The following is a 9,344-nucleotide window of genomic DNA, read 5'->3' as shown; positions in this document are numbered from 1 at the left end:
AAGTCACCTTGCTTTCCTCGAACTATCTAAAAACAGAATATGTTGCCCTATTCTCCTTGCCCTTCTTATATTCTATCACAAAGTCGTACTTAAAAACTTGGCCACCCATTTTGTAGTGTGGGAGTGCCTACCCTTTGGTCTAACAAATACCTCAAGCTCTAATGGTCTATTTTGACTATAAAGGGTCTGCCAATTAGGTAAGGCCTCCATTTTTGCACTACTAAAACTAGTGCAAATAGTTCTTTCTCATAGGTTGATAAAAGTTGAGTTCTTCCCTTCACAACTTTGTTGTAACAAGCAATGGGTCTCCCTTGATGCATCAATATAGCTCCCACTGCTATCCCAAAAGCATCACACTCAATAGTAAACTTTTTATTGAAATCTAAGAGTGCCAACACAGGGGGTTCAGTCAAGGCTTTTTTTAGTTGTTGGAAGGATCTCCATTCCACTTGAGTTGTCCCTTCTTGAGAAGCTGAGTTAAAGCAGCAGTCATTACCCCATAACCTTTAAAATCTTCAGTAATACTCAGTCAATTCTAAAGATCCCCTAAGGGATCTCAAGGATGAAGGTTCTAGCCATTCTACCATAGTCTTTAATTTCTCATGGTTAACTCTAATCCCTTCAGTTGAGATCAAATGCCCTAGATAGGTAACCTCCTTGCATCCAAAGCTGCATTTGGACTGCTTGGCATAATGTTGGTGCTATCTAAGAGTGTCTAGGGTCAATGTTAGATGTTGTAAATGCTCCATTTTGCTCCTACTGTACACAAGCATATCATCAAAGAAAACCAGCACAAATTTTCTTAACTAGGATTTGAGTATCTCGTTCATTCAACTCTAAAACATCGAGGGGGCATTTGTTAGCTCAAAAGGCATAACAAGAAACTCGTAGTGCCCCTCATGGGGCTTCAAAAGGAAGTCTTGGGAATGTCACGGGGCTTCACTTTGATTTGGTGGAATCTAGACTTTAGGTCTAACTTTGAAAATTACCCAGCCCCATATAGCTCATCTAGGAACTCTTCTACCATAGGGTTGGGATACTTATACTTGACAGTCATTACATTCAAGGCCATATAGTCTACACACATCCTCCACGACCCATTAACTTTCCTTACTAAGAGTACCAGGGAACAATAAGAGCTTTGGTTGTGCCTAATCACCCCTGTCCCAAGCAACTCCTTAACTATCTTTTCAATTTCATCTTTTTGGAAATAAGGATACCTGTAGGGCCTAACAAACGTTAGTTTGGCATCAGACATCAGTGTAATAGCATGATCATGGGTCCTACAAGGGGCAGCCCCCTCTTTTCTTCAAAAATATCTATGTACTGCTTCATTAACTCCAAAATGGTTGGATCAATCTTTTTGTTACTTGTTTGCTTTGTTGTTTCAATGAATTACAAGAAAAGACCCTTCTATTCATGTTTATTAAATTGGTTGAGAGTGCCTTCTTCAATTAGTCTAGTAGAGGTCAGTCCCTATAATACTAATGGGTTACCCTGATAAGTAAACTTCATGAAAAGTTCTTTAAAGTTCCAGAGGAAAACCCAAGGCTTTGTAATCAATTAACCCTAAAAAACATGTCACACCCCGCCAGCAACAGCATATAAACTTATATTGTGAATGTCAATCCCTGCACCAAGACTCTTAAAGTCTTTTATCTTTATTCACTCTCCACTAGCTCCTCATTAGTTACCCATACCCTAATTATCTCTTGGGTATTAGTTGAGATTTAAGCCCTTTTTACAATGGCAAGGTCCAAGAAACTGTGGGTGCTTCCTATGTCCACTAAGATATCTATCCAATGTGTCCCAATTTTTCCTTTGACCCTAATAGTATTTTGGTTGAAAGATCCTGTGATTGCATTTAAAGAGATCTCAGGGTGCTTTACCAAGAAAATACTTTCAGTATTTTCTCTCAACCCTTGTTTCCTACTCAGGTATTTCTTCACCCTTATTTCTCATTATTTTGTACCACTAGTTCCTCAATTAAAACAGTCTTGGGTTTTGGCACTTGTGTCCCTTGTTCGAACAAGCATAACAGTAATAACACAACATTTTCTCTGTATGATCCTTCATCTTATTTTGGTTAATTTTTTGTACAGGCATCATTCCCTTTTAGGGCATCTTACTTAATGTTCCTGCACGTGAATGTGGTTTTTTAAGGATCCCAGATTCCATAGAATAGGGCACTGACTTTACATTTATCTTACTAATTCCAATGTTTTCTTCTTGCAGATTGGCTAAGCTATAGGTTGTGATTATGTTGGAGGGGTTGAACATAAGCACAGGAACCCTAATGTCATCTCGAATACAGTGTTTCAAAATTAGACTTGTGTTCCTCAAATGATCATGTCTGTTTCAATCTTGTTAGGGCCTCCATGGGATCATCATATGCATTTGGACCGATCCTCACCATCAATGATCCAGACTCTTCCAAATCTTGATACCATACTAATGTATTTCCTTCCATATGGAAGGAAACCAACCTTAACCTTTGATGTGGTAATGTATTGTAACAGGAGAAATAATGATTTACCTTATACAACCATCCCATGGGATCTTCTCCATGGAAAGTTGAAACCAACCTCACGGATCTAATCTGCTCTTCCATAGTTCGCTCAGTTCCATCACCATGCACATAGTTGTTTCTGGAGGTCGAGTCCCCATACTAACTATGCTGGTTTTGCTTCTGCAGTTCCAACGTGAGAGCTACTAGCTGGTGCACCCCTCCATCCAACTGGTGCTTGAGAGCCATCATCTCTGTCTCTAAGGATTTAAACTGTGACTCAGTTGCTTGCTTGAAGGAATCCAGAAGTTGATTTAGGCGAGTGCCTTCCACCATTAACGTCCAAGAAGTTTTACAGAGAAGACCTTTCTTATACCAAACTTATCACACTTCCCAACTGTAATGGCAGAATAAGAGTAGAAATAGCCAAGGAAAATCCCAACTTGAGGTTGGGTGCCTCCACACACAGAGAGAGAGAGAGAGAGAGAGAGAATTTGTGATATTTTGATAAATCTTAAAATAACCTCCCAATGACAGGGCTAGACACCTATATGCTTGGTGCAGTGAATAACAAACATAACAACCATCTGACACTGTTCTAGAATAAGTGATAGGAAATAACAAAAGAAAAGAAAGGAATATTAGATCCAAAACATTAATGGACCTAACATTATTACCATACTAATGGGCCCTGGACCCATGTGGTAACTACAGGCTTGTAAGCTTGCTCTGTCTCATCCCAAGCTCATGGTCTTCAAGTTCTTGTCGAGCCCAGCCCACAGTCCTCCAGTCAAGAAAGGGGTCCCAAATCACATTTGCCCTAACACCTCTTCTCTCACCTTCTCCTACCTCTCTCCCTCTGCCGCCACCGCACCTTTTCCCTGGTAAGGGTCGGCGATGTGATATTCTCATATTAAAATATCTAAGAGGATAATAACTAGCATTTTTCATATTAATCAAGACCCTCCATGTCTAATCCATTAGAGTCTGATCCTAATAATAAAGAAGATTATAACATATTAGATATTAAAAGAAACTTGCATTACTAGACCATTCCCCCATTGTAACCCTCAGTTATTTATATGTGATGCCCCCAACCTCCTCTTAGGATGGAAATGAGAGTTGGAGCATAAGGACAAATAAGATGCAATGCATTCTAGTATGCTTATAGCCGTATACGATAATTTGTACCGGAAAATGTGATTTGTAAAAATTTTGCATCAAAATGAACTAAACATCCCAACATTTGATTAAAATATAGATAATGCCTTATTTAACAGATGTCCAAGCAGTAAATCATTAGTTTAACATTGTTATGGAGTTTACATCACCTTATTCTAGACCGGGTTCATATGGGATTTTTAAAACAATACATTCAAAACATCTCTTTGATGCGTTATATGGTATACAAAACCATCTTCAGAAATGACACTATCAACTCCAACTTGGGGTCTAGTTCAGGTTCATTTTCAATCATCCTTAGCCAGGGGTTAGGGTTTATCATCATCTTCTACTGCTGGTCCTGTTTCAACTCCTACCATTCCAGGAATGGTAGTTTGGACTACAAGAGTGCGATTTCTTGAAATCTCAGTAAGTTAACAACCAACATACATAGAGATATTATAAACATGACCGATAATAAATATGCAATGCATGCGTGAAACAAAAACTGTATTTGTCTCCCATCTAGATTCTTCACTGTCTTTCATAAAACTTTGATACACATTTTCTTATCTTACAGAAATTATTTCTTACTTCATATTTTTCAAAGCTTACAATTTCTTTCATTTGAGTCATCATTAACATTACGGTTCCCAATTTCTCACCACGAGTACTTGCAGGTGACCGTAGCACAATTTAGGTTGGAACTACGTCATCAAAGCTATCCAGATATAACTTTCAATGCATTGATCATAAATAGTTAATAACATATGCACCCACTAGCATTAGATGCTATTATTGACTGCGCCTTGGAATCTTTTTAAAGATGAACCAATTGGAACTTGTTGATTGTTTTTCGTCAACTTAGGGATTACTACTCAATTTTTAATCACTTCAGAGTAGACAGAAGAGTTCCACTAGGATACTTCCACATCCTAGCATTGGGTCGTGATGAAATATTTTTCATGCTATGCTCATGGCAAAAACATATTTTATGATATGCGTTCCTTTTTATAACATGTGATATGCTTCATGCAAAATGACATATTTTCATGTATCATGCTCAATAGTATATGTTCATGCTTTGGGCAAAAATAATATATAACCAAAACATGTCATACTTGTAATGGAAGTGAATGCTCATCATGTGTCATAAGACATTTCATGATAAAAAAAAAAAAAAAAAAAAAAAAAAGAAATAGCATTCATAACATGAATGTGATGTTCATACAAAGCCATATAAACATTATCCAAGAGTAAGTTAAAAACCAACTTACAAACTCTTTGAGTTTTAAGGGTGGTGTGACTGAAATAAAAGATATACTTAAAGTAAGAAATTACAAAATTTACTATGCAAAATCATATTTGCAAATCTACCCACACATTACCCAAAATTGCACTTATAACCCTAAACTCTTATTATTAGCATTTCGGTCTCAAATTTCACCAATTTACGCAAACCTCATTTATTTCATATCCTAATTTCATTCATGACCTTAGAATCACATGAATCAAAGATTTATCATGAGAAAACTTATCAAACCCAAGACATGTATATTTCATCATATTTCTCTTATGTGGGGTTTAAGCATATGACTGAGATTTAACACTTAAACAATCACCAAGACAGAATTTGTTATCATGCTACCACATTAGATTCATGTTATTAACAACATATTATCATCATATAATCAAACTAATAAAATCAAAAGGACAACTTTGCATGGCTTAGACTTATTATGAAGTATATGGCTTATATTTTGTGTGTGACTTCAAAACCTTGAAAGAATCATATTACCTTTTTTCTAACATACTGATATCAAGTCTTTAAATGGTTCTAAATGAAACTAAACATGATTGGGGAAATTGAACTAGAACAGCATAAGTAACCCTCATTTAACTAGAAACCAGTTGTTGCATGATGATCAACTCAAGATATCAATTTAAAACTTAGCATGGCATGCATCTTTTCTCTAAATATCAACACATAATTATCATCAAAAGACTTTAGCTCAGCTTATTTCTTCATATCAAAGCATGCCATGCTCATATTCCAAGATTAACACAAGTTTACTCAATAAAAAATCAAATATGTACGAGTCTGCTTCCAATGATTTATCATTACCAAACCCCAGCCAAAACTCTTTTTTTTTTTTTAAACATGAATCATGGCCCAATAGGCTAATCTATCTTCCAATAAAAAGTCATGAAAGAATCACTTACCAATCTGAAGCTTGTGGAGGCACGCAATACCAACTCTCTCTTAAGGGTTCTCAGTTTCACTCTTCACTTAGTGCTATGAAGATTTTATCTCACAAACCTTGAGTATTCTTGAAAATGGTGTGAATGGAGAGGAGGGATGAAGGGTGTTATTCATAGTGTTCATATGATGAAGAAAATTATGCAAGAGGCTAAGTGTCACACGGTTTAGCCGAAATTGACAGGAGAAGTTCCTCTTGATGCAATTGGCTATAGTGCTATGATGGTGCTTTATTTTGTCTTTTTATATGTAGCTAGGTGAGCCTCTTTGTCATCCTATGGATGAAGACTAACTGAGTGTGTGAGGATGTAAGGGTTTCAGATTTTTTAGAGGTGGTCAAGTCTCCAAAAAGTATCGAATAGCTTGCAAGATTTTAGCTTTATGAGTCCAAGTAGGGTGCAGAGGTTCGCATGACACTCTTCTATTGTTAATGAGAAAGATAGAGATGAGGGACACTTGGCATAAATTGGTGAAATAAGTGGAAGAATGTGAGAGAGGTAAGCATCGGCCGAGAAGGGCATTTGACTTCTTCCATCTTCCTTCATCATTTCATTCAACTTTATGGCCAAGAAAAAAGTGTGGTTCATGTAAGGATTTGAGTATCTTGGAACTCTAACTCATGCTTGAGTACAAAACTTGTGGCAAGTGAAGAGGGCTGGTTTTGTTTACTGAAGTGTGTAAGATTGTGATGGTGCTCATCTAGTCCTTATTTGATCTTCTAGGTGCACTATTCAGCCTTTGAATGTATAAGAAGGTGCCGCTCTTTCAACCAATACTAGGTCTAATTTTCTAAATTTGATTCTTGAGAGAAGGTTGTGTTATTTGCAAAAAATAAGTCAAGTTTGACTAGGAAACCGATGACACATAATGAAGGGAATCCGATTTTCACTAGGTGGATTGTTTGTGAAGTTGCATGGCTATGAAGTGTCCCATATGTTCATGACATGTGCTGACATTGCTACCTAGCATAGATCTGCAAATGTTGGTTCTAATTTAAGGAAAGAGATACTTGGTTTTAGAAAATTTTTCAAGAGAAATGAGATTTGAAGTCAATCGGATGAGAGATAGCATCTATGCTATTATGTTTTGTTTTTGTCACATAGCATCATATAATCTTCTGAGTTTGACTCTTGAATAATAATGGAAGGTAAAAACTTGGCATCCAAGAAGTTCTAGGTCGCCACATGGTTCAATCAAGGACAAATTCAGATGCTAGATGTTGTCTTCCTAAGGCCAAGAGTGTTGAGCAAGTTGCTAAGCTTGGTCCATTGTTTGGGCAAGTCATTGGCCTCGAGTTTTGTATTAGGCTAGGCTTAGATTTTGGGTCTTGGGTTGGGCCTTAGGTCTAGTTTGTTGGGCTTTTTCTTAGGCCTCTTTATCCTACCTAATTGGGCCTCAACTTTGGGTCATATATTGGGCCTCACATTAGGCTTTATATTGGGTTTTATGTTGGGCATTGCCTTGGACCCATCTTTGGCCCATTTCTTAAAAAAGTTTGGTCCAAACATTTAACTAAACTTGAGTCCTCTTCATATCCATCTAAAATCCATAACATACTTTAGATCCATCTTCAAGCCCATTTAGGTGGCAAGTCCTCTCCATGCCACATGTCACTCTCCCAGTGGTCTTTTGGCATCTCAATCCAATAATTCTAACTAGCGAAATGGTAGGAGTCATATGGCTAAATCATACTTTTAAATATCAAACAATTAAACGTTTCTAGAAATCCATAGTTTCACTTAACCTAAAGCTCAAATCATTATTGTCAAGATCTTAATGTCTTCTTGTTCCCTTTGTATGCTTTGGTGGGATGTTACATTATAAGTAATAATTAAAATATTATATTATGTAATTGGTTGCCTTGGTTGATGTATATATATTATACAAAAAGTAGGATTATTATTATTATTATTTACGTGATTAATTAGAAAAAATTATTAGAATCTGGACACAGAGAAATTAGGGTGTGAATTTTTGAAGCTTAGAGTGGGGTAGAGACAATAATGTTTAAGAGAATAACTAAGAATAAACTTGGATTCTCACAAGAGCCCAAATCGTGAGCCAAATAGTGACCTAAAACCTTGAACTTAAATGTTACTAGCTCATATGACCTTACCTAGTTGCCAAGGTAATTACACCGACGTAACGCATGGGATACATAACGCCACACATCTTGCTGACTTATCATCCTATAAATACCTATCTTCCTTCGGGAATCAGTTCCAAGAATTCTTTAGTCGTTTTACATTCTTCTTATTCTCCTCATTCTCACTTTTGTGCCATGTTGAAAAGTGTGTCATTAACTGTGAGATATAGACCAAATCAACCACATGAAGAGAATCATAATGCTGCAAGAATTACCAAGAAGTTCCGTTATCTTCACTGTGAACTTGCGGTATTCAGATGTTGCTAAATCTCATTCGTCGGTTGTATACGGATCATTAGTAAGCCTTCATGCAGTAATATGCACCACCTATATCGTACATGAATCACATTGTGTTGTTATCATTTTCCTAGAAACTATCGTTGAAGACAGATTAATCGTCACGAATGTTTTTCGACGTTCATAGACCTCGTTTGGAACATTGCAGATGTGACCGAACACCTTAGCCCTAGGACCACCAGAGCAGCCCACCTTGCACCGACAACTGAAAGACAAGGAGAAGCTCTTGTGCGTGAGATTGAGATACACACTGCCCATTCAGCCACCTTGTTGAAGCCCATCAAGCCAAAAACCACCAAGGGACACCACCAACCTCGCGCCGCCATGACACCACCGTCAACCACCTCAGAAGTGTAGGAACCTGTCTACCGCCACCATCCTTGATCTACTCTGAGTTTTCATCCCACTTCACTTTCTTTATCAATGACGAGCTACATGGTAAAATTTCAGAATTAGGGCTACGAGGTAAGTAACTTGACCATATATATAGAATAACGTACATTAGCTAGTTTAGTCAATTTAATGATGAAACTAATTTTCTTGGAAGCTTAGTTTTTCTGTAACACGCATGACATGAAATACGTAAGACATATAAAGTTGATATGTAAGCATGTCATTCATCATATCATATGATCACGTTTATTTTCATATTTTATTGCCAGTCATGTTATTATGCATATCATGCATCTCATGTCACATAAAATATGTAAGCTTTCATATAAGATGGCCATAGGGATAAAGTTTAAGATTAATAAGTAATATGGCCTAGAGATCCATGGTGGCAATGCAGTTATGGGTGGATGTGCAAGCTACGGATCTACACGTGGTCCACCATTGATGTTATGATAAGATTAGTGGTTCCTCTTGTGGCCATAAACAGTATAGCCGATGCATAACCTTGCACATAGTATTAAAGTATGTTAGCCAGTTAAAATAACAAAATAGAAGATGAGATTTATAAGTCATGCATATCA

The sequence above is a fragment of the Juglans regia genome, chromosome 5 (genome assembly GCF_001411555.2).
Source record: "Juglans regia cultivar Chandler chromosome 5, Walnut 2.0, whole genome shotgun sequence".
NCBI classification, from domain to species: Eukaryota; Viridiplantae; Streptophyta; class Magnoliopsida; order Fagales; family Juglandaceae; genus Juglans; species Juglans regia.
This window is presented reverse-complemented; position numbering follows the sequence as displayed.